The following is a 10,512-nucleotide window of genomic DNA, read 5'->3' as shown; positions in this document are numbered from 1 at the left end:
ATGTATAGTATGCATGTCCTCAAGAACCTCCTCATTTCAGCTCATTGCACTGGCTTAACAAGTTTTCCTTGAAGTATTTTCTAATATTTCTATTTCCCCATTCATATTAAACATTATGGTTCTGTCAATGCCTTTGAGAATCTTACATATAGTACGTATGTCTCCCCATTCCCCTTTTCTCTCTAGCATGCTGAAGACTAGTTCTCTCATCCTGTCCTTGTAGGTCAGTCCATTTAGTGCAGGGACCAGTCATTTAGTAAATCTTTGAACAGTATATAATTTTGCATGGTACTAGTATTTGTGAAACATAGGTAGTACGCATTATCCTAAAAAGCTTCATTGTCTAGGTAACTGATAGTGTCACGAATCTTCAATCAGCTCTGCTGCCACCGCTGACGTTAAACTGATAGTGTACGCCTCTACTGATAGGCGGCATCATGTTAAATTTAAGTTTTGGTCTTATAAAACAGTTTGTTTTGCTTCTAATCCCCATAGACGACTTTTTGTTGAGTCACAATGTTGCTGTTGCCTTTCTCAGATAATAGTTACATGCTCTAATCTTCTTAGCAATCGCGATCTTATAGGTATCTGTCCCTGTGTGCTTTCTTCCTATACCTTTGAGTCTCTAATTTACTTCTTATTCATTTTTTCCTTGTCCTTTGTTTACTTTTCGCGTTTAGTTTGATTCCTTCCTCTGTTTACGTTTGTATTATTACTTTCTTCACGAAGGAAGCTGCCTTGAGGTCGGTATTTATGCTGTCCTCTTTCACTTACATCTCACCTCGAGTACCTTAACCTTGTATAACCTCGTCTCGTATAACTTCACCTCGTATAACTTCACCTTGTATAATTTCAACTCGTATAACTTCACCTCGTAAAACTTCATCTTGTATAACTTCCCCTTTTATAACTTCAGCTCGTATAACTTCATCTCGTATAACTTCCCCTCGTATAACTTCAGCTCGTATAACTTCAGCTCGTATAACATCAGCTCGTATAACTTCACCTCGTATAACTTCACCTCGTATAACTTCCCCTCGTATAACTTCACCTCGTATAATTTCATTTCGAAGTCGAATAACTTCGAGATGAAGTTATTCGAGAGGAAACTTAACCTCATATAATTTAACCTCATAAGTTGGATTAGGGCATGGCTATACCACAGGAAAGAAAGAGTTAGTATCAACGGGCTTAAGTCAGAGTGGGAAAATGTTGTAAGTGGCGTGCCTCAAGACTATGTCCTGGGATCTCTGTTATTCATAATATATATAAATGATTTAGATTCCGGTTTGAGCAGCAATATTTGCAAATTTGCCGATGATACAAAAATCGGGAGTGAAATAAACACGGAAAAAGACTCGCTAACAATTCATGACGATCTAAATAGGGTTTTGAAATGGTCAAAAGATTGGCAGATGCAGTTTAATGCTGACAAATGTAAGGTTTTGAGGCTAGGTAGTGATGATAGAGTTACAAGATACTTGCTGGATGGTGTTGAGATTGTGAAGTCGGATTGCAAAAGGGACCTGGAAGTTATTATTAAAAAGAATTTAAAGCAAAAATATCAATGCATAAATGTTCTTAATAAGGCAAATCAGACACTGGGATTTATTTATTAAAGCATTAGTAATAAAACCCCTGGTGTTGTTCTTCAGCTGTATCTTGCTCTGGTTAGGCCCCATTTAGATAATGCAGTTCAGTTTTGTTCGCTGCACCAAAGAATGGATATAAATTCACTAGAACACGTCCAGTGTAGGATGACAAAGTTAGTGTTCTAAATTAGAAACCTGTCATATGAAGAAAGATTGACAAATCTTAAATTACATTCTATAGAAAGGCAAAGAATTAGGGGAGACATGATAGCGGTGTTGAAGTGGATGAATGGACATAACAAAGGGGGACATTAATAGGGTAATAAAAGTATCAGCACATCAGAACATATTTCGTGTTCTCTCTCTCTAACACAAGAGAGAACACGAAACAATTGGTATATATTGGATAAGCTTAGATTTGGGAAAGACCTTGGTAAATACTAGTTCGATAACAGAGTTGTTGATTTGTGGAACCAATTACCGCGTAACGTAATAGAGGTAGGATCCCTTGATTGACCAAACCACACACTAGGAATTGAAGAGACGACGACATCTCAATCCGTCCTGGACCATTATCAAGTCGATTATGATAATGGGCTCGATAATACTTTATAATGGTCATGGTTCCCAATAATGGTTTATAATGGTTTAGGACTGACCGAAACGTCGTCGTCTCCTCAGTTTCTAGTGTGTGGTTTGGTCAACATTTTTCAGCCACGTTATTGTGACTCATCATCTGCATCTGGTTAGACATATATATGAATGATATTGGGAGGTTATAAATAGGAACTGTCTTGTATGGGCCAATAGGACTTCTGAAGTTACATTTATCCTTATGGTCTTCTTCTTATATAACTTAACCTCATATAACTTCACCTCAAGAACTCACCTTACCTCTCGCCTCACCTACTGTCTTACCTGCTTATGGACGCTACCCGTCTCTTCCCTCAGATTCAACTTGATTATGGTCCATGACGGAGCGAATCGTCTTCACTTTGATTTTCAAAATAAGTGTTGGATTATTTGCATTCAAAATATAATCAATAATAACCTTATAAATATGTTATCTTTGTTAGAGTCCAAACAGAGTTGTGTTTTTCATGTGCAAATGAAATTGGTACATGAAAATCAATGCTGAAACATTTATATATTTATATTGTTTATTGTTTACATACTTTCATAAATATCAGCAAAATTTGCTTAGAGTGAAATTTTGTTCAAACTATGATATTCATAAATTTGTACCCGGTTATAGTCGAGTTAATTAATACCTTCTCAGTGGGAAAACTTACAACAGTACTGGAGTGCTTGAATTAAGTAAGTACTCAATATATATGTAAATAATTTTGTCACGTAATTTAACCTTTTCAAGTAACGTAGTAACTTCTGCAGTCAACGTCAACAGTAAATCGTCAGTGTAAATTTTAGTCAAATTTCGGTTTTTATATAAATAAATAGTAGTATCTTGTAAAATAAAATTGTGTATGATCGCTCAGAGCATCGCACCTCCACAGGTGACGACACCGCTAGTTAACTACCCTGCTGGCATTTAACGCGATCACTGTATACTGAGCGTCTAGACTAGATAGTCTCAGCTACTGTATACCGAGCTACTAGACTAGATAGTCTCAGCTACTGTATACTGAGCGTCTAGACTAGATAGTCTCAGCTACTGTATACCGAGCTACTAGACTAGATAGTCTCAGCTACTGTATACCGAGCTACTAGACTAGATAGTCTCAGCCACTGTATACTGAGCGACTAGACTAGATATTCTAAGCCACTGTATACTGAGCGTCTAGACTAGATAGTCTCAGCTACTGTATACCGAGTTACTAGACTAGATAGTCTCAGCTACTGTATACCGAGCTACTAGACTAGATAGTCTCAGCCACTGTATACTGAGCGACTAGACTAGATATTCTAAGCCACTGTATACTGAGCGTCTAGACTAGATAGTCTTAGCTACTGTATACCGAGCGACTAGACTAGATAGTCTCAGCCACTGTATACTGAGCGTCTAGACTAGATAGTCTCAGCCTCTGTATTATGAGCGTCTAGAGTTGATAGTCCAAGTAGTAGCACAAGCTCTGACTTTAAGTCGCTCCGGAGCTCAATTCACATCTACCTCCTGATGACACAGGCCGGACACTCTTATGGACACCATTGCGAGTTATGGTGTTAGGTAAAGTATGTTGTAGTCTTTTGCTTTTATTACCTTATTGCATTAGTGTCCAGGTCATTGAGTTGAAATCAGTATTAACATTTTTGTTAATTCATTATTTCAAGTGTGCACAGCCAGTTATATTGCACATAATAAAGTCACTTTTATTTCTTTTATTAAATTAACTTATATTTGTAAACGTGTTTGTTTACTTTACTCTTGTTCCTCATAGTCACATTGTAAAGATCATGCGCGGTGTTTCCTTTATTCTGGATGAGTATACCAACAGCCTGGTATAACCTCAGCACCTAACTTCACGTAACATTATTAAAAACGTAATTTTTCGGATGTAACCTGCATTCATTCTCAAGACACGGTATACAATGTTCTCATTGTATATATGTATATTTCATTGTATGTATGTGTTCAGCACATTGTATATATCTTGTACTGTATATAAATTCAAGATACAGTATATTGAGAAAGGATGTAGGTTACATCTGAAAACTTGTTTTTGCAATACACTTACACACATTGGGTCTTTTTGAAGACTAAATCACACAGCAGAAGATGAGGGGACGACGACTTTCGACAGTCGACTTGATAATGGTCCAGAACGGACTGAAGCGTCGTCGTCCCCTCAGTTTCTCTCAACCACTTGGGGTGGACGGTAGACTGACAGTCTCGCTTCAAATAAGACGGCGGTCAATCCCCCCCAACCGTCCAAATGGTCGGGCTTCATTCCTTTCCTCCATCCCAACACAAATCCTTATCTTGATCCCATCCAAGTGCTTTATAATCGTAATGGCTTGGCGCTTTCCCCTTATAATTTCCTCTTTCCTTATATTCAGGTGTGTGGTTTGGTCATCATGTGTTCAGCCACGTTATTGTGACTCATCGTCTGCATATTGGCAGATGCAGATGTCTTCATCTTTCCTTCACTTTTACAGTATTTGCTTAAGATTTACCTGCATGATGGGTTTCTGGGAGTTCTTCTACTTCCCAAGCCCGGCCTGACTTGTGATAACTTGGTCCAACAGGCTGTTGCTTGGAGCGGTCCGCAGGCCCATATATACACCACAGCTAGGTTGGTCTGGCACCATTTGAAGATGTCCACTCTTGAAGATGTGCACTCTTGAAGATGTCCACTCTTGAAGATGTCCACTCTTGAAGATGTCCACTCTTGAAGATGTCCACTCTTGAAGGTGTCCACTCTTGAAGATGTCCACTCTTGAAGATGTCCACTCTTGAAGGTGTCCACTCTTGAAGATGTCCACTCTTGAAGGTGTCCACTCTTGAAGATGTCCACTCTTGAAGATGTCCACTCTTGAAGATGTCCACGGTTGTTCCAGCAATTTTTTCAACTGTTATAACAATTTATTCATAATTTATTGCAACACAGTCACATTTACAGGCGATGTTTAGTTGATCATTTTTATATTTTGAAATACTCCTTATTTAAATTTCTAAGAAAGTTGAAATAGACTTGTCGAATAAAGTAAATAAGGCAATGTTTAAGTTCTTTAGCCCAAAAACCATATAATTTGACGATATATGGACAGTTTTGAATGCAATATCGTTGAGAATATACAGCAAAATCATCTGAATTCTGTAATTTTGAAAGAGGGGTAACTTCAGAATTACATCTTCACAGTTGGAATATAACTCCATTTTTTGTTTAAAGTTTGGAATGAGCAGTAATCATTTAAATTAATACAAATATCGTTCATAAAAAAATGCAAGATTATAGGATGTATAAAAAAATAATTTATTAAATTAGATTTTTTTCTTCAATTTTCGATTGTGTCAGCCACCTTATCCAAATTAACGTATTGTTTTGGTGTAAATAGTTTGTGCAGTTTTCATTGGCAGAGAAATTTCCTGGTCGTGGCTCGGTGTGTGTACTTACTATTTATATTTAATATGTTTGCCGGTAGAATCGTGCTATTAGCTCTAGGACCCCGCCTTTCTAGCCGATCTAGTTTTCCTCTACTATATTTACTATATGTATATCTCTGTAGCACACACACCTTACCTTAGGAAGCGGTCCACAACAGTTGTCTAACTCCCGGTACCTATTTATTACTAGGTGAACAGTGCATCGGGAGAAAGAAAGTGCCGATTTGTTAATGCTTCGGTCACGAATCGAACCCCGGCCCTTAGGATTAGGACTCCATTCCATTAGCTGTCCACTCAGCCGCGAGGGTCATTCATTGTGTATTGGGGGGGGGGAGAGGTATAGCGGGTATGTATGTATGTATGTGTGCTTGTATGAATCATCTGTCAGTATCTATGTGCTATATGAACTCGTTTGTATTAAAGTTTAGAAAGTACACTGTACAGACATGTATCCGCTAAGACTAGCGGTGTTTATATGTTATTCCTGTGTGTCCCGGGAAACGAAAAAGTGAGAGAAGGGAGAAGAATTAAAGAGAAAAGAAAGAAAACTCGTTTATCTCCTGCCCGACATTCTCTCGAGGCCTTTCCCAGCCACAAGCGCGACACTACCCAGCTTATTTCTGATCTCCTTGGCAGCTTCGAAATTCCGAAAGAACATGAGAAGTACGATTCTGAGACTATCGCCCCTCGAGTCCGTTTAATCTGATTTCCACGAACACTTTTCGTCAAAATTATTGAGAAGGCTGGATGATTAACACAGCAGACGGAGGGGTCAGAGAGTCCCACTAGGAAGCCTCCTAGTCAGTGTTTCTGGAATTTTAAGGCTGAGTATGAGAGCGAACTCACAAGGATTTCATAAACTGACTTGGCATATCTATCTGAATCAGAATTTGCCTCTGGTGAAGCCACGAGGGATTAAAAATATATTATAAAATTAAAAATAAATCGTTAGGACTAACTTCTTGTTTGATCTTCGTAGCAACTGGTAAAAAATGTATCAAGAATCCTTGGTTAGGTTCCGCCACCTTAAGCTTCCTGTCTCTCTGGCCTGGGTCATCCGGAAGAGCCGTGGATGTCAATAACACTACACCAGAAGGAGTCAGTGAAGGAGGCTGAAGAGAATGGGAAAGAGCTCTCGTCGGGGGACTCGGAAGTCTTTCATATGTTACTCCTTCACGCTTCTCAGTGAGTAATACGAGCCAAGAGGAGAAATAATTGGATGCCAGCCGATGAGAGGGAACTCTTGACTTCAATCTTTCAAAGTTGAGCACCGGAGAAGTGGGGATGGGAATGGAATTATTTCCAGTAAAGCGTGTTTCCTCTGTCTCTTAAGACCACTACATCCCTGCACTCTGCCATTCTCTGGGCAGGCTTGAGTCTGAGGTCTTGTGTGAATCTGCCAGATTGAGGGGAGGGGGAGAGAGGGGGAATGAGAGAGAGTTCGTAGTCTATAAATGTTTGCTATATTGAAGGTGTTTAACAATGGGCCATTACGACAATATAGCACAAGGTGGTCGGAAGGTCAGATGATGCGGAGGGGAAGTGATGAAAAGGGAAGATGATGGGATGTTGGTGTGGAAGGGAGATGGGGAGGGAATATAATCGGGATGGGAAGATATAAGGGATGGAAAGTGATGGAGAGTGAGTTTTGAGAAGGGAAGGTATTAATGTGAGTTGGTGATGGAAACGAAAAGCTTTGGGTAAAGGTGTTAGGAATAGGGAAGGATGGTGCATGGGTAGGCAGGAAGAAGAAAGGTAAGAAATGGGACAGGAAGATGGAATAGATTGAGAGAGTAATCGCGGTATCCATTAGAGAAAAATTACCTACACGGAAAACCGATATCACAACGTTTATCTCACCAACCAAGTAACGTGGTGATGGTGAGTTCCATCACCATGTAACTCGCTTAGTACGTTCCTCTGTTCCCTAGTGAACCTGGCGTCAGTCGAGTCCCGCTAGTTGCCATATCCTCCATTAGCGTAAGTCCTCCTGTTCAACTGAACCTCTACCCAACTCAATCATTCTTCTCCATCTCCTGCAAGAGTACTCCCATTCTGGCTCCTTCCATTTTTCCTCTCTGTTAATGCCCCAAGCTCATGCCCTTTCTCCTGCCTGGTTACCTTGTCCCCCAAAGCCCCCAGAAAATTGTATAATAACATTTATGTCAAGTAATTTTTTTCCATGAACAATTCAACATAAATTGTTGAAGGAAATTGGATCTTTCATTTAAAATAATTATCCTCGTCATATTCTCCTTTATTCCTCTTCTCATTCTCTTGTCTACCTTATGATCCACCTTTTTATGATTTTTCTTCTTCTTTCTCTTACATCAAGGAAGACGTGAACAGGAATTCTGAGTTACCTGTTAACTTCCTTCGCTATTGAGCTCAAAATAAATTGCCACTTAGAGTTGTCAGCAGCAGCATGAAAATGTGAGTGTGACGTGACAAAGAGAGAGATAGAGAGAGATAGATAGAGAGAGAGAGAGAGAGAGAGAGAGAGAGAGAGAGAGAGAGAGAGAGAGAGAGAGAGAGAGAGAGAGAGAGAGAGAGAGAGAGAGAGAGAGAGAGAGAGAGAGAGAGAGAGAGAGAGAGAGAGAGAGAGAGAGAGAGAGAGAGGCAGAGAGAGAGGCAGAGAGAGAGGCAGAGAGAGAGGCAGAGAGAGAGGCAGAGAGAGAGGCAGAGAGAGAGGCAGAGAGAGAGGCAGAGAGAGAGGCAGAGAGAGAGAGAGAGAGAGAGAGAGGCAGAGAGAGAGAGAGAGAGAGAGGCAGAGAGAGAGAGAGAGGCAGAGAGAGAGAGAGAGGCAGAGAGAGAGAGAGAGGCAGAGAGAGAGAGAGAGGCAGAGAGAGAGAGAGAGGCAGAGAGAGAGAGAGAGGCAGAGAGAGAGAGGGAGAGAGAGAGTGTAAATGAAAGTTAACAAAAAATTGATGGGACATATGGTTAAAAAACACTGTTCTTGCCCTTTGGCAGTACAATTGTTGCATCTGCTCCAGCGTGTTTGGTGATTGGTGAGTGTATCACTGAGCTACGGGCTCACCATAGCCCGTGCTACTTGGAACGTTTTGTTCCAGGTAGCGAATCTTAAACAACAACAACAACATATCACTAAATATTATTATTATTTATTTATTTATTTATATTCAAGAAAGTACATTGGGGGTTAAGAGAGAACATAGAAATGAAGTTCATTTTAATTTCTTGTAAAGTCACTAGCACGCATAGCGTTTCGGGCAAAATGAAGTAAAGCGTTTCAAGAGATGAAGCGTTTATTATGAGTAAACGCTTTTATTAAACAGGTATTTCAAGAAACTTGAAGCATATGAAACACTGATAGTTACTACTATCTCTCAATATTTATATACAAAATTAGAAACAAAAAATACTCCAACAACTCAGTATTAAAGACACGTCCGCTAGTGACAATTTAAAATAAAAAGTCATTAAGTGACGTGCACAATTTTTTTGGGCCTTTTTAGGTATATTCAAATTTTAAATTAAACTATACATAGTAATTTTTTAAATTTTTTACCAAATGAAAAGGAATATAAGAATTATAAAGAAGATTATTTTTGAAACCTTATAATTATTAATTTTTTGTCGGGTTAAAATCAAAGGCGTTAAATCTATTTGAAGCATATTCAAATATTATTTACAGTGTTGAACCTATGATGAAGAACTTTCCAAAACATTTAACTTCATGCTTCTGCACAACGATGAAAATCTGCTGTGAGCTCCTTGATCTCTAATCTGTTCAACCCAAAATAGTCTAACAAATTTCAGTCCTCTGTAAATATTCTGGGCACATCCCAGAGAGCTTTGCATCAGGTAGTATCTTGAGACAATGAGAGCTAAAGAGCCCACAAGGTTCTCCTCCCGCACGCGGTAATAAGCTCCAGGGAAGTCAATATTCCCTGCCCCGGAACATTTTCTCACGCCCCTCTGGAATTATCATCTCATAAATATGTAGCGAGGGATTTATTCGGGGCTGCAAGACGGTAAGTGAAGGCTGTGGAAGATACAATCCCTCGGCTGCTTGGCGTTATAGAAGATCGTAACGCACATTGGGGTGAGGAAAAAACTGAAGTCTTGAAAGTTGTCTTGTCTGTCCGACGATAAAAGCGTTTGAGCACGATAATTTTAACCCACTGGGTAAAACGAGGCCGAAAAAAGGTTGTTTCTTGTGTATGAAGGAAAATCCCCCCCAAAAAGGGATTTTCTGCACTGAAAAGAACTTTCCTGCAAAATTACTCCTTAAATCATATTTTGATGGGCTGAGTAAAAACAACGAGTTCTTTACCTTATGTCTCGGGATATTATATATTGATTTGTGTTTCTTTCTAAGTATCTGGTCTTTGTTTCTACTAACATGTATATGTTTATGCAACCCGTCCTCACACTAGGCTGGTTAAAGCAGCGGTCGTCCTCCCCAGACGCATTCATCAATGTTAACGTTGGTTTCTTCTCATATATAAATTAATATTATTATAATTAAACATTATCTATATAATTAGGCGTAGGTTAGGTATTTAGGTTCTGTTGGCGATTATTTGTATTTGCAACCCGTCCTCGACTCAAGTCCATTACATCCAGCGGTCGACCCCACAGACGCATTCATAAAATTTTAAGATGCTGTTCATTCAAAACAAGAATTTTCTCAAATATAAATTAATATTATATTATATTACCATAATGTACATATTTATTCACTGGTTAGGTTAGGTTAGGTTAGGTTAGGTAAGGTTAGGTTAGGTTAGGTTAGGTTAGGTTAGGTAAGGTTAGGTTAGGTTAGGTATTTAGGTTCTGTTAGTGATTATTTGTATTTGTAGTACGTGGGTGAAGCATTAACAGCGTTGTGGT

Source organism: Procambarus clarkii, chromosome 30 (genome assembly GCF_040958095.1).
Source record: "Procambarus clarkii isolate CNS0578487 chromosome 30, FALCON_Pclarkii_2.0, whole genome shotgun sequence".
NCBI classification, from domain to species: domain Eukaryota; kingdom Metazoa; phylum Arthropoda; class Malacostraca; order Decapoda; family Cambaridae; genus Procambarus; species Procambarus clarkii.
The sequence above is the reverse complement of the archived record's forward strand: the minus strand, read 5'-3'. Positions refer to the sequence as shown.